Source organism: Alnus glutinosa, chromosome 4 (genome assembly GCF_958979055.1).
Source record: "Alnus glutinosa chromosome 4, dhAlnGlut1.1, whole genome shotgun sequence".
In the NCBI taxonomy this organism is placed as follows: domain Eukaryota; kingdom Viridiplantae; phylum Streptophyta; class Magnoliopsida; order Fagales; family Betulaceae; genus Alnus; species Alnus glutinosa.
The window spans coordinates 9,431,960-9,454,684 of record NC_084889.1 but is presented as its reverse complement, the minus strand read 5'-3'; the positions used below and the strand labels follow the sequence as shown (position 1 = coordinate 9,454,684).

Sequence of the window (22,725 nt, the reverse complement as noted above, 5' to 3'; positions counted from 1 at the left end):
TGGCCAACAAAGAATTTCTCCTGTCAAGCTATAAAAGAAAAAATAGCAGCAGAAAGAATCATTAATAGTACATTATTGGTGAGTAAGGATATTAAGCTTTCAAGCTTCTGCATCTACCTCAGAGTTTATTTTAAGAAGCATATTAGTGAGGTATTGATCATTAACCTTAGCAGGGGAAATGCATTGCGTGACTATTAGAGTTTGAATAGCCTTAAAAGAAGAATCCAATACAAACCCTAGGTACGACATAGGCATGGAACTACCACATGTAAATAAACTATCTACATTTTAAAACCATACACGGCATGACTTTCTATACTAACAATTGTGTTGACCAATTGGAGATAACAATGGATAACATTCCTCTGAAATAAATTCCACCTAACTATTGAAAACAGAAGTAGCATATGATTCAAGACGAATTTGTGCAGAGAGCTAATCATGTAGAAAAACCAATAATGTTCAAGTTCCAAAATTTGAATTGTAAGTAAGAAATCAAAAGTCTATAAGAACAAGATTGAGTTGTTACAGTAAAGCTTGTAATGAAAACAATTCGTAATAACAGTTCCAATGAACAATATCAAATCAACATCCAAAAAGTTGCAGCATGAATTCTACCCTAATTATTGGGTCAAGCACTCTTCTTCTAACTTATCCCAACTCACAAAAACTAGGTAATTGCAGTGATTCTGAAAAACATCTTCAACAATTATTGCAATCAGTTAGTGATTTCCCATTTCTAAATTATTTCCATAAAGGAAACAGAAATATTTAGTAAAACTTATTAAACCATCTGATAAGGCCAAGTGATATAATAAACTAGTTAATGATTGATTATTTAATTTCTTTTGCCTTGTCTAATAAATTAATTAAACTTTGTGTCCAATCATTTGTTTCTTCAACGTTTCCAAAATCTAAAAGAATAAACCATTTTTTTTTTCTTCAGAGAATTAATACTTCTACGGTTGCTTTTAGTATAGGCTATGCTTACAATTATACAATTTTTTTCTCTTCTTTTTTGAGCACGTAGAAAACAAACAGTTGTAATCCAATGCTTGACAGATTACCTAGGACACCCTTCAACTCGATCAAGCCATGATGTTCCAAGTTACAAGAGCTCAACCTAACCTGATCGTGGTTGCAATTAGGGGAACCAACCCATTCGACCCAGCAGTTAGGCAGACAGATGTTGATCTCTCGTGGCTTAAGCTTGAAAGCGTAGGTAAGTTTCATAGTGGCTTTATGAAAGCTCTCGGCTTACAAAAGGACAAAAGCTGGCCCAAAGAACTAGAACAAGGAACTCCCTAAAACAACTTATAAAACAATCTCCCCTAATAAGAAATAAATGAAACCACTTATAAAGCATAGTCTTACCTAGTAAGCATATATAACTCAATATCCATGTAATAATTTCACAATCCACCTCTATCCACTTGGGGGTGGATGCACAGCTATCTCATCTCTTCCATATATCGGAGGCAACTGTACGGCCACCCTTTTCTTCCGTATGTGTGGCCACCTCTCTATTCCTTCTATTTTTTTTTTTTAAAAAAAAAAAATTATAAATAACAAGTCAGCATTCACCCTAAAAAATAAATATATGCTTTGTCAAAATATTCCTATGAGAAGATATAACACTTAGGCAAATCTAGTGAATCTAGTGACAAAAAATCGGTAAGAATATGTTGTTCAAATTGGTACCTAAAAGGAAATACTTAGGCAAATGACTATTGGAGCAAATAAAGTTAAAAACATGTTTCCTAAAAGGACATGAAAACATTGGAAACATTATTTACATAGGGAAAAATAATAAATTTTGAGCCTGAAAAACAAAACTCATCGAGTTTTGCTCGGTGGACACGACGTGTGCTTGCTTTGAAAAGAGCTTTTTGAATTTGGGACATATGCGCTATTATGAAACTCGTAGGAAAAGTTATACTTGTTTTACTGTATACTATGCGATACTACCCCCAATATGCATACTAGTCGTTCGAACGAAACTCAATCTTGTTTGAAAGGGACAAGAATATTACGACACATTTGGGGACGTGTAACACTTTAAGTGAGGTCCCGTTCAAACGAGCAAGCCGAAATCCCATTCTAACGAGATGGTCTAACTAGCAGTGCTATATAGGTCATGATCCATGAGCTATAAAAAGAGGGTTTTAAGGTTTGGTTCATTTTGGGCTACCCCCATCTCTCCAGACCTCAGAGAGGGGGAGAGAGAGAGAGAGAGAGAGGTGAGATTAGTGTTCTTGGAGCAAAAAGGTTGGACCAAGCTTCAAAGGTAAGAATCTAATCATTTTTCTCTTAGCTTCCATGAAGTTTAAGCGATTTCTTGTGCATGTTTTGTTATTTTCGGAGTTATTGATGTTGATGAAGTTTTAGTGATTTCTTGTGCATGGTTTGTCATTTTCGAAGTTAATTATGTGTGTGCGCACGCGCGTGTAGGTGTGAAGATAATGGTGATATTTTGGTTGAAGAGTGGAAGAGAAGGGCTCTTCTATATATGAACAAAGTTCAAACCTTTCTTGAGAAATCTTGAGTCTTTGAAGAAAGCAAGTATAAAAGGAGTTTGAGGGCGAGGTAGGAGAGTTTTGTGACATTTGTGTTGTAATGGATGAGTTGTTTGAAATTGGGTTTGTTGGAAAGAAATGGGGAGAGAATAAATAAAGGTTTTTGGAAAGTAAAATTTGTAATTTTGGAATCGAAAATGGTGTTAAATAGGTAAAGGAGTATATATTTAGTGTTCTAGAACATATATTAGGAGGTGAAAAGTTGAGGAAAAATCTAAGCTTGGGCAAAGAGAAATTCGGAGAAGACGGTGAACAATAATCTCGTTAAAACTAGATTATGTCTTGTTCGAACAAGATGAGATTTGGGAGTCCCGTTTAAAAGGCTGATCGAAAACCATTCAAACAAGGTTACTCAGGGTGACTTAGAATGCATCGTTTGATTTTTTCCTTGCACTTAATTGTTTTATCTATCGACTAAAAGAGTTGATTCTCTACCTACTTAAGAAAAAAATATGTCTCCATAATAAATAATAGATTGCTAGGTGGATCCCTGGAGCCTCTAAGAGCTCGTTTGGCAAATTGGTTTTTATTTTTGTTTCTAAAAATTTGTTTTCGAGAACAAAAATAGAAAACTATTTTCTTTTGTTTTTTTCTTTAAAAAACGTTTGGCAAATTGTTTTCGAAAACAAAAAACTAGTGTTTTTCATTAATTTCCCCATATCTTACTTTTATTAATTTAGTTTAGTAATTTAATTTTAGTTTACCTTTGGTTCATTTTATCTTGATATTTATTGCTTTAAAAATTTATTTTTGTTTAGATTAATTGCATGTTAAATTTTATTTTTACTTCTGAACAAATATATTTTTATTGAATTAGATTAGGATTAACTTAATTGGATTTGGTAAGTTTTCTAACGATTACACAAGTTCCTGTGGGTTTGACCCCGCGATTGCAAAGTTATACTTCGGTACAATTCGTGTGTTTGCGAGTACATTTGTATGTAGTTTTTTGGTGATAATTCAAACTGAAGTTTATTGGTTCTCTTGCAAAGTTTTGTTTAGCTTGTTGAACCTATGAATAGAAGACGCATATCTTCTTTTCTTTCTTTCATTAAGCATATGCTATATTAGAATTAATTACTTTTAAAAAAATATGTTTATATGTTTAAAAAGAGTGAAAAACATCATGAAAGGCTACAAAGGATGGAGTTCTTTTTTGGTTAGTTTTATTTTTTGGGTTTCTCTAATTTTCTTATTTGGTTTCGTCTAATACACATCTCGTCTTACGTGACGTCCATTAATTTTTTTTTTTATTTTTTACCTTCTATTATTAAAGTCTCACAGCCCTGTATGGACCAACCGAAGAATTAAACACGTTGGCTTTGGATTGGATTTTGTGGGAGCTTTCGAAAAGTATTCAATTATTTATGGGGCAAATATTTCTCCTCATTCGTCCCTTTGATAGGTGAAGTGCAAAATAGATTTTCAACCGTTTGATAAGTCGTAGAAATTTCTCCAGATCTTACAGGTCTTACCAGTGACACGACCATCAAAAATTCAATGAGAAGAGATCTTTTATTTTTTTATTTTGGTTTCAATAACAAGCAATTTGTTCCTGCAGAGTTAAAAGGCGTTGCTCTTTGCCACTGTGATCAGTTGTATCATCTTTTGGTGGGCATAAAATGATATTCAAGAACTATTTTGTATCCTTTTATGTTGTTGAAATATCTTATTCAAAGAATTTTACTATGTTTTTTCGGCCCAATGAGTTCTTGCATGGCCGAGCTATTTGGAATGAATTTCTGCTCAAGCCTTGCGGGTTGGCTTTTTAGTTGAGCCTTCGGGACAGACAGATTAGGGCTAATTCTGCAATACCTGATAAAGTCCATTGAACCTTACTCTTCCACAAAAGGCACCTTAAGAGAAGAGGTTTGCTCAAGGCTTATAAAGCCCACAACCCAAGTATACCTTGGCAATGTGGGACTCTTAACACGCCCCCTCACGTGTGGCACTATTGTCCAAACACGTGTACAACGGGAGGGAAGGCCCAACATTGTCCAAGGCCCTGAAGCTTTGATACCATGATAAAGTCCATTGAGCCTTACTCATTCTCAAAAGGCACCTTAAGGGAAGAGGTTTGCTCAAGGCTTATAAAGCTCACAACCCAGGCATACCTTGGCAATGTGGGACTCTTAACACGCCCCCTCACGTGTGGCATCTTTTGGCCAAACACGTGTTCAACATCGGGAGGGAAGGCCCAATATTGTCCAAGGGCTTGTGGCTTTGATACCATGATAAAGTCCATTAAACCTTACTCTTCCACAAAAGGCACCTTAAGAGAAGAGGTTTGCTCAAGGCTTATAAAGCCCACAACCCAAGTATACCTTGGCAATGTGGGACTCTTAACACGCCCTCTCACGTGTGGCACTATTGTCCAAACACGTGTACAACGGGAGGGAAGGCCCAACATTGTCCAAGGCCCTGAAGCTCTGATACCATGAACGAACTTCAGAAATAAAAGGAAGGTTGACAATTGTATATTACTTGTATTTCATATACAGAACGGTGGTGAACAATGCACAGATTTATACTGTGTTTACATGAATAAAATAACTAGACAAATGTTAGTGTTTGAGGTGTTCAACACTACAGGATTAAACAAATGTTAGTGGTCTATCATGCAGCAGACATGGGGAAGGTATGGGTTCGGAAGGTATGGATTCCAACAGTTTGTGTGTCCTCTTGTGTATCTGCTGTGAGCGTAGGACAGAGAAGAGCTGCATCTTCTGGAGGCTTAACAATACCTGCACAAATCAATCCAAGGCTCCAACCCATGCTCAACACACAATGAAAAAAACGCTTCAAGGAACTTCCACCCAAGCACAAAAAATTATATATATGGTCAAAGAACATGATTGATCTTGAAAAATCATCAAAATTTAAGTTATTTTCTTTAAAGTTTCACATATCAAATTGATTCATAATTTTGATATATATATATATATATATATATATATATATATATATTCTAATAATTAGGAGCATCCAAAAAAGCATTCAATTTTAGCAATTATGGAGATATATTTTGTTACGTGTAATGGGTGATGGAAAATTAACAAAAATGATACAAAATTTTAGGATAATTTGAAAAATTTTAGGCCTTCTTACAATAACATATGTAAACGTTTGATAACAATTAAATAAAAGACTAATTAAAATAAACTACTTCTAATGTTATTAATAGTAATAACCTACTATGCCTAACATTCAAATCCTAACTCTAATATTATATATCAATAATAATAACTTATTATCTTTTTAAGTCATTTCATTCGATCTAATCCTAAAATTCATCCCCCCAAGCACACGAAACACCTGATTTCTCATCTTCCTGCAGGAAGTTATACGCCAGAGTTCATTGACTAACTGTAATATGTACAGTCCTCTTGTGACTCTTAATTACTTAGCCCAAAAACAAAAAGAAGACTTTGTTTGCTAATTTTTTACAGTATTCCTTAGCTGGGCTTTAAGTCTTTGTCGTCGACGTCTGTCAAATCATATAATGGTGATAAAAGCAACTACAACTACTGAATGGGTTATGGTTTTTTTTTTTTGAATCACCGAATGGATTATTGTTGAGTACGAGACTGAGTACCTTGACTTGCATGCTTTTATGCATCTATCGAGCTTAATCAGATAAGGATCAACCATCAAAACTGTAGACATCAGTTTCAACATATATCCACAGTGTCGGTGATAATATCGCGTGATTCTTCTGCGTTTTCGTACGTAGTCGAGGAAGACAATCTAACTTTTATGCGATTCTTTCAAGTGATTCTTCCGGTTGTTTTATTTTTTTTTTTATTTCTTTCTTTCTTATAGGGTTAAAGACCCTCTTTAGTAGGGGTGGGTTAAAAATTTTATTTTTTAATATTTTAATTTCATTTCGTCTTACAGACAGAGATTAAATTTTGAGAAAAAAAGACTTCATCGAGCTGATACATCCGTCTATTTTACAATGATATAAGAATCCTTCCTGCTTTATTTTAAGATACTATTTATTTTATGTCAAGATTTAAAGTTAATATATTTAATGGTATAAATAATTTTATATTATTTAAATTTTTAAAAGTTATATTAATATTAATTTCAAATAGTGACAGATGGATAATTAAGTTGTTACGCCTGACTTTGCAAAACGTGAAAAATATATATAGAAGTATTTTTGTCAATTTATAGCAGCCCCATGTTCAAGAAAAATAAATCAAGATTTGACCAAGGAAGACTAAATCAATATATAGCAGCCCATGTTCAACGCGGAGATTGAAGCATCCAGGCAAGTAACAATTTAGCATAAAGAAATACATCGATAATTAACCTGCAGTACTTCAGAAAGTCACGATGATGACACCAATCTTTTTGTCTCCGGTGGAAATTTATTAAGCATGATTTCAATGATCCACGTTAAAAAAACGTGGATCATTGAAACAGTCCATTACGTGTCCTAAAAATCATTGTACTCTTTTTACTTTTTAGGCTAGATTTGAGACTTAGAGGCGGCTAGAGATTTCGTTGAGAAGTGTGAAAAGTATTTTTAATGGATAAAAAATTGTACCAAACAAAAAATGGTATGTTTAATTGGTCAAAAACTTTTAAAGTTTTTTGAAAATACAATTTATGTGTTTTCAAATTGATTTTTTTTATTTGTTATTTTTTATTTTTATTTTTTTTTAAAAAAAAAAGAGAAACAAAATTCCAAACGATTCATATTTTATAATTTGGTTTAAAATCGCATTTTTTGTTTAAGAAATCATAACACCAAACACAAATTTTCTTGCAACTAAATTTGAAAGACCAATTTAAAACTAAGATCCAATTTGAAGGTTTATTAGTTATTATGTGATTATCCATTTTTAATATATTTGATCCCTAAATTAGAGGCCATGGTAGTATATGTGATCATGAGGTGTAATCTTGGCAACACGTAGTACCATAAGAAATATTTTAACAAAACCTGTTTTAGTTAAAGCTTTAACAGCTTTATAAACTGTGAATTTTAGAAAAGGGATTGGTTTTTATGATATAATTAATAGAGAGAAATGCGTTACAAATTGTAAATACAATCAAAGCAAAGAACAAAAATTGTTCATAATGTAGATTGGATCAAAGAAGGATTACATCAACTGGGATCTTGGAGGATTGCACATGTGAAGAGGGATGCTAACTCAGTTGCTCACATGTTAGCTAGATAAACTATACATTACGTACATGTTGTCATAGATAGAGTTTAAATTAAACAAACTCCAAATTGTCTTTATGATATTGTCATCATGGAACAATTATTCCCTGATTGATTGTTTATTTATCAAAAATAGAATACAACTTGTCCAAAAAGTAAAAATAAAATAGAGGCTATGTTGAGCTTAGCTAGCTAGCTAGAGAGCATGGTTAACCCTTCAAAACCCAAAGCACTGAAGCATACGACAATTAACGAACTTTAACGACAAGAATTAATTCCTTATATATACTTTGTTCACGCTAGTGACACACCACCCTCCAATTAATATTTGGCAACCATTATCTATATAAATATATATATATATATATTTGGCAACCATTTATATTATAAAGCCAACAACCAAGATTAATTAATAAAAGCCATAATTAAGCATCTCTCACGTCCCTGCCTTATTCTTTTCCAAACTATCAGACACTTGAAAGAAGTACAGGTCAAACACAGATACATAAATATGAATCACATTCCCATATTTCCTATATATATATAGCAACTCGTCAATCATCTTCTTCATTGCTTCTAAGCCATGGCACCTAATGAAACACAATTCTGCGACCATTATATGTTGCTTAGCCCAGAAGATGCAAGTTTATATGATCTTGTTCGCTTTCTGCTTTTCTCTACATCAGAAACAAGTAGATTCATCCAGCGCACCACCAAAGAAGAAGAGGAAGATTTTTGGCGCCGATGGTACATATTCAACTCCCTCCTTGTGCAGAAACTCCTCATTTTCTTGGGAAAGCCCCTGGTTCAGGTTGGGTATATCTTGGAGCTGTGGCTGAATCTTCTTTCACAAAACGGGGGATTTCTCATGTTGTTTTCAAATTTCTTAAAAGGTTCGGTTCATTTTTCTTTTTATGTAGATAATTAATTAGTATATTCAGCATAATATATATAGGTTAATTAGTTCCAAATATAAAGGAATGTGCAAGCATGTATATATGCCCATAAATTGCATGCATGCAGTGATAATGCTATTATGTATGTGTTGTAATGATAATTAATGCAGAATTAATCAACCATGAATGGGTTAATTTATGCAGGAAATGTGACGTGGCCGGATAGGTCATCGGCGACGTTCACGTCTGTGTTGGGAAATCTTGATCCAAGAGTGGAATTAGACAAAAGCATCAAACCTGGTAACAGAAAATATAATGCGTCCCTCTCTATGATGGCCTCCAAATTGGCGTATGAAAATGAATCTTTCCTTCAAACCACAATCCGAGATCGGTGGAATGTAACTATCATATACATGCCAAAACATTTACATACATCTATTTAATTTTAGAGTAATGATCCACTACTACTTTTTAATACAACTTTTCACCACCTTACTTATGTGGCAAGGTGGTCCCCTACTACTTTTTAGGTTTTAAAAATAAAATAAGGTGGGAGACCACCTTGCCATAAGCAAGGTGGTGAAAAATTGTATTAAAAGGTGGTAGTGAATCATTACTCTTAATTTTATGATTCCCATTGCCCATGAATCTTGATGATTAATTCATTTTCTTTTTCATTTTTTGTGCAGATGGAATTCTTGGGTTCTCCAACTTCTGGAACGGTAAGAAGCAACCTTGTATATTTCTTAAAAGTTTGTGTTTAGACGTCAACAGGCCTAGGGAAAATGTTTGGAGTATTAAAGTTTTTACTACAATTCTTATACAAAATGATGTGGCAGTACATATAATTAGTTGATCAAATAATTAATAGTATATATATATATATGTTTGACAAGTTAACAACTAATTTGTTAAATTGACAATTAAGATCTTTTTGCTTAATCATTTCGCCATTTATGAACTGTCAAATTGATCAGTTTGTAAAATGATTTTTTGTGAAAAATATGAAGTATCAGCCGCTCAGTATTCTTACATAATTTTTTTTTCTCTCTCTAATCGCTTTCGTACCTAACCTTGATCTGAAAGAAACACTACAATCTTTGTAATACTTGTACATAGAACTTTTCGTCTTTGAACATAAACCGTTAATTAGCATCATGTACGTCTAAGGTTGGTGTAAACAAGAGGTTTAATTAATTTGTTAGGTTGGTCAGTTGGTGCATGTATCGGTATATTTTTGTTAGGTTTAATTAATGACGGCTTCCATGACCAAGAAGAAGTTCAATATATTGCAAATTAATGACAAAGAAGCTAGAAATTAAGTTAAGTTGAAAATTAAAAAGAAGGGAAACAAATGAAAAACACGATCCACGTTTAAAATTAACTATAATTTTTTTGTCAAGTTGGACCAAAATCAGTTCTAATCAATTTAATTAACTGTAATCTATAATTTTTTTGTCGGACTGACACCTTTCTTCTGATCATAAGAGTTGTCTACTTGTCTTATTACACAAAGCCAACGAATCAGCTGGGTGTATATTTTACTCTCTTTTGTTTTTTTGTTTCTTTTATGGTTAGTCTAAATGTTACCTTGTCCTCGCCTAGCTTGTTTACAAGCTCATGCACATAGTGCATGCTGAACATTCATTTGGTAAGACGATAGACTAGTAAATTGCTTGGTTAGTTGTTTTACTTCTTAATTATATTAAATACAGTCAAAACAGTTTGAGAAAATAATCACTCTTAATTTATATTGTCTCTCCATGCTAATTGGACGACTCAATTTTTGAAATTCCATGCTATTTGTGACAATTTTTATACAAGTTACGAAAAAAGACGCTTTTTTGTCTTACTTAAGGCTATTTTGACATGATTCGCAAACTTAATACAAACTCAACATAAAATTAATGAGTTAGGGTTTTGTATAATCATCAATCATGGATCAACTTGCTTAACTTATGGGTGATATCGATACGTATAACCTGTATAAAATATAATTTTTATTTTTACAATTACAATGCAAACTAGTAGCGCCACTTCTCACTCACTTTTTTCAATTTCTCATGCATTTTTTAACCAAAAAAAAAAAATTAACAGAGCATTTTAAAATGCATGTAAGTCTCAACAACACTCATGTTGTGCTTACTAGCACCATTTGTAGTATGTAATCATTAAACATTGAGCTTGATTATACTCTATAATCATCAAAATTTATCAATTGCTAATGATCTAGGCAGTCGAGTAGTGTTTAAGCATTATATTGAGAGAAAATAGTGCAGGTTAGAAACCTGTTTGCTTTTAAATAAAGTAACTTGTACTATTGTTAATGGCTTGCAGAATTTTTACTTTCAACAAAATGTTCATCAAGCGTATCATATACTTTATCTCATTGTTCCATCAAGTTAATAAAGTTGAGATATTTTTTATCTTATGGTGAAGCTATAGGGTTTTGGTTGTTTTCAATATGATGCAATGCTTATATGCATGTCATCTAATAATATTAAACACAAATCATATCGCAAATCAAGTAAATATTCAGCTATTCTGATTTGATATGCACTAGGTGTATAATTAATTAAAATTTCAATAACAAACAATTTTTACCTTCCGTTTCTATAAACTTGTTAATGATTGATTCTTTAATTTCTTTTGCCTTGTCTAATAAATTAATTAAATTTTGCGTCCAACCATTTGTTTTTTCAATGTTTCCAAAATCTAAAAGAATGAACAATATTTTTTTTTTTTTCTAGAGAATTAATACTCTTCTTCTACGATTGCTTTTAGTATAGGCTATGCTTACAATTATGCAATATTTTTTCTCTTTTTTTTTTTGAGCACGTAGTAAACAAACAGTTTTAATCCAATGCTTGACAGATTTCCTAGGACAACCTTCAACTCAAGCCATGATGTTCCAAGATACAAGAGCTCAACCTAACCTGATCGTGGTTGCATTTAGGGGCACCAACCCATTCGACCCAAAAGCATGGCAGACAGATGTTGATCTCTCGTGGTTTAAGCTTGAAGGCGTAGGTAAGATTCATAGTGGCTTTATGAAAGCTCTCGGCTTGCAAAAGGACAAAGGCTGGCCCAAAGAACTAGAACAAGGAAGTAACCAACGACAATTTGCTTACTATGCAATCAGACAAAGGTTGAGAGAAATATTGCAAAAGAATGAGAATGCGAAATTTATATTAACGGGACACAGCCTGGGTGCTGCGTTGGCGATTCTGTTTGTGACTGTTCTAGCAATACATGAGGAGGCATGGTTGCTGGAGAAGTTGGAGGGGGTGTACACATTTGGGCAACCAAGGGTGGGAGACAAGCAACTAGGGGATTACATGAAGGAGAAGTTGAAGAAGTATGATGTAAGGCATTTGAGGTATGTTTATTGCAATGACTTGGTGGCTAGGATCCCTTATGATGATGCAGATGATCTCTTTTTTGAACACTGGGGGCCGTGCCTCTACTATAACAGCATCTATAAAGGGAAGGTCAGTGCTCTCTCTCTCTCTCTCTCTCTCTCTCTCTCTCTCTCTCTCTCTCTCTCTCTCTCTCTCTCTCTCTCTCTCTCTCTCTCTCTCTCTCTCTCTCTCTCTTCAAGCTTATATAACAATAGAATTTTAGATTAACATTATGCCTCCTGATTGGAGGGAGTCCAGGTTCTACAGGAGGAGCCGAATAAAAACTACTTCTCATTATTATGGGCCATACCGAAGTTTGTCAACGCAGTTTGGGAGTTGCTCAGGAGTTTCATAATCCCATATACAAAGGGTCCCGACTACAAAGAAAGTTGGTTAATGAAAATAGTGAGGGTGGTTGGAATGGTAATTCCAGGATTAGCAGCACATAGTCCTCAAGATTATGTTAATGCAACCCGATTGGGATCCTTAGCTCTAGATCTCCAAAACCCAATTTATCAAAGAGCTTCTAAACTTGACTGATCCACGAGATATATATGCAACTGCGCGCCATCCATATTATCCGCTTATCAATGTGGCATTTGGGTATAGTTTTAGTTTATGTTTATTTTAATTTTCAAGAGTCGATGTATTAAGTGTGGCTCTCAATTATTTTGGGTAACTCAATAATGGGCCTATGTTAGGTGAGTTAATAAAATTATGTTAGGTAAATTAATAAACGATCGAGCATTGTCCTATGGTTTAGTCAGAGTATATTTAAGCATGCTTTATATTGTACTCAATTAGAGGTAGAGTTTGATGGGATAGAATTATAAGAAAGTAATTTTCTCTCTCCTTTTTCTCTTCTCCCCCTTTCTCTCTCTCTTTCTCTCCTCAGCAAATTCTCTCTTCTCCCTCTTTCTAGCTTCTTTCTCTCTCTTAGCTAGGTTTTTACCCTAATTTAATTTGCTATATGATTTTTGTGATTATTATGTCCCGCATCAAATTGGTATTAGATCCTAACCCGATTGTTTCCCATAATAATTGTGCAATTCACGACTGTGCTACCCAGACCAATTTAACACCATGACAACTACTAGCTATTCCAACACCGCTGTTGTCTGCCAGCCCCAACCTCTCTACTGTCAACCAACTCAAACCGTGAACCACCAACTTCCATGCACCCTTCGGTATTGTAACACCTCCAAATTTAATTAACTACTAATTAACTTTGTGCGCCTCTCAAAACTCTGGGAAAAAAAACATAGCATCATGTGAGACAGTTCTTGGCAAAATATCAGTGCGAAAAATGAAATGAATTATACATAAATATAATACATGATATAGCAGAAATGTAAAGTCGTAGCTTTAGCCCTTTCATGATAGGGTTTGTGCGTCTAAGAGACCTCTAGTAGAATACCAATGCCCTGGTGAAGTACAATGCCATGCACCAAGCGGCAGCTCAATGGAATTTGACCTCAAGTGACTCGCACTACTAGCGATATTGTTTGGTTGTGACCATCATGCATACATGGCTATGCCAATCACTTTCTTAACCCATTGGATCTAGAAAAAAATGTAAACATAAAACTGAACTAGTGAACTACAGTGGCATGCCCCGCATAATGGTAAAAGGCATTGGATATTATCTACAAGATTTGCGACTGCGTTGCTCTTTTCCACTGTGATCAATGGTGTATCAACTTTTGGTGGACATAAAATGAAATGAAGCAACTACTTACTAAAAACGGAAAACTTTTTGGATTGGACAGAGAATATATAATATTCACGAGTGTGGCACGTGTAGCTCACACATGGAGCAAATAAAGAATTTGTATCCTGAAAGGCTTGTTTTTATGTTGTTGGAATATCATATTCAATGAGTTCCATTTTATTTTTTCGGCCCAATGAGTTCTTGCATGGCCGAGCTATTTGGAATGAGTTTCTGCTCAAGCCAGGGAAAGAAGCCCTGTGGTTTGAAGGCTTTTCATTTGGCCTTAGAGACAAACAGATTGAACTGAGCCTAAAACTCATTCTGCAATACATGCACAAATCAATCCAAGCCATACAGAACACAACGAATAAAAAGCTTCAAGGAACTTCAAGCCAGCACAAACAATTATGGTTGGGTCTGCAGATCGAGCTTCCTGGCTATTGTACGTAGAGGAGTTGTAAAGAATATTAGAAATTTTGCGTACAGAGAATCTGTTGAAGGCTTCATTCAAGATACTGATAAATATGTTGATACTATGTATACCGTTAGATGTAACAAAATAAAATAGTTCTTCATGTTAACGGTAGTCCAACAAAAATAGAAGCTAACCTTCTTGTAAAGTTTCTTGGTCATAAAATAAAAGTTGAAAAAATAAAATAAAAAAGTAAATGATTTTGAATGACTCCAAAAACTTGTAAAAGTTATGTCATGGGTGGTTCGAGCCTTAGGCGGTCGCTGAAGGCCCCCAACTAATAATTATACAATAAATTTATATATTTTTAAAAAAAAATTAAGGCTCAAAAAGCATTTTAAAGCTCTAATTTAGTAAAAAATTAATAAAATACTATTTAATTAAGGCCCGCACTTGATAATTGTATAATAATTGTTATTTTGAAAACAAATTTTAAGATTCTAATATGGTAAAAATTTAATAAATAGTTTCTAACTAAGGCCCTCAATCATGATAAAAACAATTTACCAATTGAAAGCCTCATTATTCATATTCAGAAAAAACATCCATCTATTCTTGAAAAGTTCAATTTATTTACTCTTTTTAAAAGCCCAATTTTTACGTTCATGAAATTAATCCAATATGCATAATTTTTTATCCAAAGTTTATTTGAATTGAATGTTTAGAAAAATATGAAAAGTATTCAAAGTGTATAAATTTTCATTGTTTGCATTGTGCATAATGGATAAAATTACACCCTTGGTGAGTTTTCAATGTTCAACAATTTTTTCCGCATTATGTTCTATTACAGAACGATCTTTATGTAACTTATTTCTATTTTTTTTCTTTATTTTTCTTACATTTTTCTCCTTATTTTTCTGTAAATATTATTGTTTGATATCTTTGAATCAAGTGATAATCATTCTATATTTAATAAGTTACTAAAACAAAATTTTAAAATACATTTTACAAATAGAAGAAAGTGCTCTAATTGACATATTAAATAAAAAAAAAAGTAACATAAATATCAAAATAAATTTAATTTAATTAATATTTAAATATAAAAAAAATGGTATCATTTAAACTTATCGCCCTATGTCTCAGAATTTATTGAGCCGTCCTGAGTTATGCTTAGAAAATGAAGCTAATTGCGTGCCTTGTTAGACAAAAGATTTGACAAAGAAAAATAAAAACACAAAAGGAAACTACCATCACATTTACTAACACGTCTAAATTATCAACGTATTGACCTTGTCAAAGAATGTTTAGAAAGAGAGAGAAGTAATTAGAAAGTTGATTTTAAGAGATTAGATTGTAGTGTATTTTTTTTTTTAAAGAAAAATGTTAAAGTTTCTTCTAGTGTTCTTTTGAGGTCATTTTATGCTGACTCCTGAGCATCCCCCTCAGCATTCCCCAAACCAGCATCTCCCTCACCATCACCCCCTTGCGATGGCAAAAACAATACTCTCCCAACAATATCTGGTTCATCAACCTTATGTTCGACATACATGTGAACACTCTTCAATGTTGAAAAAATCCACTACATGTTCATCATTTGTTCATCATTGTCATCCATCTTATACCAGTATCTTAGGTCATTTACATACCCAAGATCCCTAACAACGTCCTCAATTTTCCACACCGAAAGGAAATCAACATTATAGTTTTTGATTTCATCCGTCAACCCCCCAACATACTGAAGGCTTGGATTGTGCTGCAATACTCCACCTGCATGGTGAATGGTGATATCCAGCGACATATTTGCAGATAGAGTTGTGAATGAATGAAAGTCAAAGAATTTTTTGTTGCTGGAATTCTAACTACTGAATATAAAATATGATGTTGAAAAAAATATGCATGGTTTAGATGAAAAATTTGCATGCAAGGTTTAGAGTATGTTGCCAACGTTTTAGAATAAAGTTCGCCAAACTGTTACTAACATGCAGTAATATAAAGTGGACAAACTATGTAAGAAATGATTTTAAGTCGACAAACCTAGGGACCACATGTCAACTGCACATCTAATGGTAAGAATTTAAGAAATGGTTTGAAAACGAGAAACTCAAGGACCACAATGTCAAACACATACTCACTGCTTACTTTATTCTAAAACACATACTCAGGAACGACAATGACCCCACTGCCCCACATGTGAACTGCTTAATTTATTCTTAACTGAGAAATGCCATGGGTACAAAAACTTTTACAAAGAAAACTTTACAAACTGACATGGAGCCTCTCATTAGCTTAGTATTAAAATAAGTTAAAACAAATTTTTTATACATAGACATAAATACCTTTCCATCTCCTATTGAACCCACTTCCCCGAAAACCATCACATTGCCAGAAACTCAGCACGCCTGCCACCACGACTCCGACCCCGACCACCGAAAACCTAGCACCCCGAGCCACCGAAAACCCAGCACCCCATACAATCTCTGACTGGACCACGACCCCGAGCATGCTTCTGGTCGAGGAAGGGCCAGATCCCGGCCAGCCGGCCAGGATCCAACCGTTTTGGCTGAGGATGGGCCGGATCCCAGACAGACGGCCAAGATCCGGCCGTTTTGGCCAGGGATGGGCCGGATCCCAGACATACGGCTGGGATCCAACAGTTGTGGTCGGGGATGGGCCAGATCCCGAACAAACGATTGGGATCCGGCCATTCTGGCCAGGGGTGGGCAGGGATCCGGCCGTTTTTGCTGGGACAACGACACTACTAGACTACTGGAGTGATCCATTCATGGCTGGAAGGGTATTTTGCTAAAAGGGTATTTTAGTCTTTAGTTATAATGTCATGTTAGTTTGTAAAGTTCTCTTTGTAAAAGTTACCCCTAACATTTCTATTCTCAACTACCCTTATTGACAAACACATGCATAATTTTAATTTATTGTTCCCACCACTTGTTTTTCAAGCCATCTTAACATCAACATCTGACCTACATGTCTGAAAGTTTGCAACATCCAGACAAATATTGACATTGAAGCCAAAAACTCAACAATAACAAATTCCAAACTAAAAATTATATAAAATTATATCCACATCGGTGATAACAACATCATTTCTTAAAATCTGAACAAAATAACCCAAAATCCTAAATTGGGGAAACCCTAAAATTTAAAATTACAAAAAGCTCGAGATGTTACCTTCAACACAAGGATGGCGGAGACAATGACCAGGAACAGAACGGCTACGAAGAGATTTTCCACAACAACGCTGGGGATGACGGACGGAGACGACGAGCACGGCCTTTGTTTTTGGATGAATAGAAGTGACAGGTCCCTACGTTTTCCACTGTCTTCTCTGTTTCGTCCCTCAGCATTCATGAAAATTTTTAAAATGCCGCCCATTATCTTGTCGCACGTGTTGGGGATGACGTGTAAAGTCGAAAATCAAAATGGCATTGTTTTTAGAATGAGTTGTCTATGCCTACGTGGACAAATGCTGACTCACTCTGACAGAAGTTAGAATAATGGATGAAAAAATGACGAAATGATCATTTTCAAATTCACGAAAAAGTTAAGTACTGAATACTTACTTTCAAAAAGTGAGGGATCGAATTCAAATGACGCTCTGACTTAGGGATTTATTAGACATTTACCCTAAAAAAAAAAAAAAATTACAATTTGATTTCTCTCTCATGTTTTTATTAAAAAAAATAGGGTGCGCATAAAAAGACCACAGAAGGACACTAGAAAAAGAGCTCTAACATTTTTTTTTTTAAAAGGATTGAAGTTGATGGGTTAAATATATAAAAGTCTCCCAAACTACCACTCTTTCTCCGAATAGCCCCCCGAACTACCAGTGCTAGCAGTTCGGTCCCCCTAACTACCAATTGCTTACTTTTTTGCCCCATCCGTCACTTTGTGTCGTCTAAGTGGACGGAAACCGCGTCACATACATGGCACATGACTCTTTTAGCCAAAAAAACCCAACAATACCCCTCTCCCAAAAAACAATTTAGCCCCCCAAACTACCTGTGATTCTCCAAATAGTCTTCCGAACTACGAAGGCTTGGACTCTGACCCCCCAAATTACCAAAAAAAATTCAAAAAAAAGTTCAAAATTTTTTTAATTTTTTTTTTTAAAAAAAAATAAACTAAAATTTTATTTCTTATTTTTTTATTTATTTTTTAAAAAAAATGGGTGTTTAAGGTGGCGTTATTTATCAACCTCGACCTGATCTTCCCAACACCCCTCCGGTCACCGTTCGTTTGCAACACTGTGATGACCGATTTTATATCCTGACTTGGCAAATTTCGATTTGCAATCATCAGCTCGCTGATCTCGGCTGAGCTCAAGCTTGCCCCATTATGAAAAATATCCTCCACCTGAGAGAAAAACTTGTAATTCTTGAGTCCCATGTAACTATTGGCCAACATTTTGAATGCCAAAAAATCATAGAGAGAAAAATGGATATGAACATCGACGAACAAAACAAAACAAAATTGAGGTCACGACCGTTGATTTCTCCATCATAAACCGATTGAGGTCTTCTAACACGATGATAGACTTGTTCGTTGTTTGTAACAAAACAAAATTCAGATTTGAATCATTCATAACCTTTGAAAGATCAATATCATAGATATCGAAGGATAAGAAATTAGCCATGTCCGCGTTCGGATAGGCGGGGACGAGTTCGTCGAGCTGCAGGCGTGCATCGTGCCCAATGACAATACTGGAAAGAAGCAGTATGTTCTTTGGTCGATCGCAATATTTTTTTAAAAATAAAAAAATAAAAAATAAAATTTTAGTTTTTATTTTTTTGTTTTTGTTTTTATTTTTTATTTTGAATTTTTGAATTTTTTAATTGAAAAATGATATGTGGCATGGGTATTATGGAGATATTTCGACAATGGGAAAAGCTAAAAAAAAAAATCAACAACACACTCCTTACACACTCACCCTCTCACATGAGGGGGGGCACATATGTAGTGGATCACACCCTATGTGAGAGGGTGAGTGTGTAAGGAGTGTGTTGGTGTGTTTGTAACACCTCCCTTTGACAATAGGAGCATTTTTCAAAAGTTTCGGTAGTTTGGAGTGTCAGTGTGCAAACCTTAGTAGTTTGGTGGGCCATTCGGAGAAAATGTAGTAGCTTGGAGGGTTAAATTGTATTTTAGGGATGGGTATTTTCGGGCCTTTTGACTAAAAAAGTCACGTACCTTGCACATGACTCGGTTTTTGTCTACTTAGACGGCACAAAGTGACGGATGGGGCCAAAAAGTAAGCAATTGGTAGTTGGGGGACCGGACTGCTAGCACTGGCAATTCGGAAGGCCATTAGGAGAAAATGTGGTAGTTTTAGGGGCTTTTATGTATTTAACCCAAAGTTGATTTACAAGACTTAAAATGTATTTTTTTTAACAATTTTTTTAAATAAAAAATAAAAAATAAAAAAATAAAAAAAGAAGAAGAAAAAAAAAAAGCATTTTTGACAATTTCTTTTTTAATAGAGGGGCCGGTGGCCGGTGGGGTCCTATCCAGTTCCGTCACGCACGGTTCAGAAGTCATGATGATCATATAGACAACCTTCTGGAAATTAATTGAGCATGATGTAGACAATGATCCACGATTCCACCATGCAGATGTTTATATTCCCATGGACATCCAATTTTAATTTATCTATGTACTCGGGGGAGAAAGAAGGGGAAAAGAATCTTGTTTATTTAAATTAATAAATTATAATTAATAATTATACTAATCCAACAAGTAATGGGGGTTATTGATGTCATAAAAACGTGAGGCCAATGCTATATTCCCCGGCCCTGATGCATAAAATGTTGGCAAACTTTTATCGTGGGCCCGTGGCGTTTGATTTTTTTTTTTTTTTTTTTGAACAGAGAATGATTGTTATTGCTACTTCAAGAAAATACATCCATATTGATCCTATACAAGTAGGATCTTAGGGACCCGATCGTTCCCTAAAAACAATGTTACTAACACTCAAAGGGGTGTCTTCCAGCCAGTGTTGATCTATAATGTTATGAGAGACCATCTTTGCTAACTTATGGGCCGCCATATTACAATCACGAGGGATAGCTTGAAAGCTGGTTGACCGAAAAATGGTGCCTTTCCTTTTGAATACTCTCTATAAAATGTCCCGCCTTTGAAAACGGAGGAGAACCCGACAGAATTTCCTTGACCACTTGAGTTGCATCTCCTTCGAAAATCACCTCCCAGAAGCCCGCTTCTTTGCAGAATTGCATAGCTTGCAGAGCAGCCATTGTTTCTGCCGTCTTTGCATCAGTCCTCACCTGTTGCGTTATACTCCTGGCTCCCAAGCATAAACCTTTACTATCACGAGCTATGATGCCCTGACCAATCCATCCTTTGGCCACATTTAAAGCTGCGTCCCAGTTCACCTTAATGACACCATCTGGTGGAGGAATCCAGTGTGTTTGTCTTCTACTTTGTGCCTCCTCCCCTCCTTCCGAGAGGGACGACTCCTTTTCTTTGATATTGCATCTTTTGAAGTCCAGAAGTACCCTTGAGGCTTCATAATAGACTGTGTTGGGATGCTCAAATCGCCTCTCGAATAACCATGCATTTCGTCGTAACCAGATACGTCTAGCAATGACTGCCATTAGCTCCAGATCTTCCTTTGTGCCACGCTCCATGCAATAAGCGAGAAGTCCTTTAAAATTGGTACCTGCATAACAATACTTTTGGAACACAGAACCAGAACTACCCCAAACGTCTCTGGCAGCCGGGCAAAGCCACATTGCATGAAGGGCATCCTCATCTTCCATCTCACAACAAGGGCAAGCTTTCAACTCCGTCACCCTCCTGCGCACCAGGTTTACTCTAGTGGGGAGTATCTCATTGCAAGCCCTCCATATAAATAGCTTTGTCACATTTGGGATCCCTAAAGCCCAAACAAACTTCCAGAAATCTTCCTCCTTTCCTGTATACGAACATTGACCCCCCTTAGATACTTGCAAATCCATGCCTAGATGATATGCACTCCGGACAGAGAAATCACCATTCACTGAGCATCTCCAGATGAGTTTATCCTCGGACTTCAATGGGTTTAAAGGAATGCTTGGGATAATCATAGCTTCCTCCCCCATGAACTCTGCTTGAATGAGGTCCACCTTCCATCTCATAGAATCCTGGTCAATTAAATCTGCCACCTGTGAATTTTCATTTAGCCTTTTTGGAGCTGATTGAACCGAAAAAGTTGAGGGGGTGGGTAACCATTTATCGCCCCAGATCTTAATTTTTCTTCCATCTCCAACCCTCCATACAAGGCCTTTGCATAAGAGATCCCTGGCATAATAAATACTTCTCCACGCATAAGAGGGCTTAGCCCCCAGAGTTGAGTCAATAAACGAGGAGTGGGGAAAGTATTTTGCTTTAATGATGGTGGCTGCCATTGAATTTGGATCTTGCATGAGTCTCCACCCTTGCTTGGCTAGAATGGCTTTATTGAACATAACTAGATCTCGAAAACCAAGACCCCCCATACTTTTGGGTCTTCCCATTTTGGACCAGCTCATCCAATGAATCTTGGAATTTTTTGACATGTGGCTCCACCAAAAGTGTTGCATCATTTGGTTTAACTCCTTGCACAAACCAATAGGCAACTGGAAGACACCCATACTGTAAGTCGGGATCGCTTGCACCACTGCTTTTAATAAAACCTCCTTCCCTGCTAGGGACAGAAATTTTGTCTTCCAATTTTCAAGCCTTCTAGCCACTTTACCAATTATGTCCTTAAAAGCAGTTGTCCTAGATTTGCCTACAAAGGTGGGCAGACCTAAGTAAGAATCAATCCTGTGAGCCTCTGACAAACCTGAAAACTCCAGAATTTCTTGCCTTCTTGCCTGGCTAGTATTCCTGCTGAAGAAGATAGAAGTCTTAGCCAAATTGAGTTTCTGGCCCGACCCCTTCTCGTATATGCCCAAAATTCGAATGATTCGTCTCCATTCCACTGCATTAGATCTACAAAACAGCACACTATCGTCGGCGAAAAAAAGGTGACTCAACCTGGGGCCCCTAAAAGAAGTGGGAACCCCAGTAATGACACCGTTTCTTTCAGCCTTGAAAAGGAGAGCACTAAAGGCTTCGGCACAAATGAGGAAAAGGTAAGGAGAAATAGGGTCTCCTTGTCTAATCCCTCTAGACGGAATAATTTGCCCTACTGGGCTTCCATTGATAATCACTGAATAGGAGACAGTCCTGATACAAGTCATCACCCACTGCACCCATTTTCCTGCAAACCCCATTCTAAGCATCGCCGCTTCCAGGAAAGGCCACTCCACTCGGTCGTAAGCCTTGCTCATGTCAAGTTTGATTCCCATGTAACCCACCTTGCTCCACATCCTAGTCTGCATTGTATGCATAGTCTCATATGCAGCTAGGATGTTATCAGTAATTAATCTCCCCGGAATAAAAGCACTCTGAGTAGGTGAAATAATGGCATGGAGAATGGGTTTCAGTCTATTAGCCAAAACCTTTGAGAGCACTTTATAAATAACATTGCAGAGACTAATAGGGCGGAACTCA

General features: G+C 35.6%; 1 pseudogene; it reads left to right on the top strand.

Annotated features, from left to right (window-relative positions):
* Positions 1 to 8,252: 8,252 nt before the first annotated feature.
* LOC133867097 (triacylglycerol lipase OBL1-like) lies at positions 8,253 to 12,906 on the top strand (annotated as a pseudogene).
* The last annotated feature ends 9,819 nt before the right edge of the window (positions 12,907 to 22,725 follow it).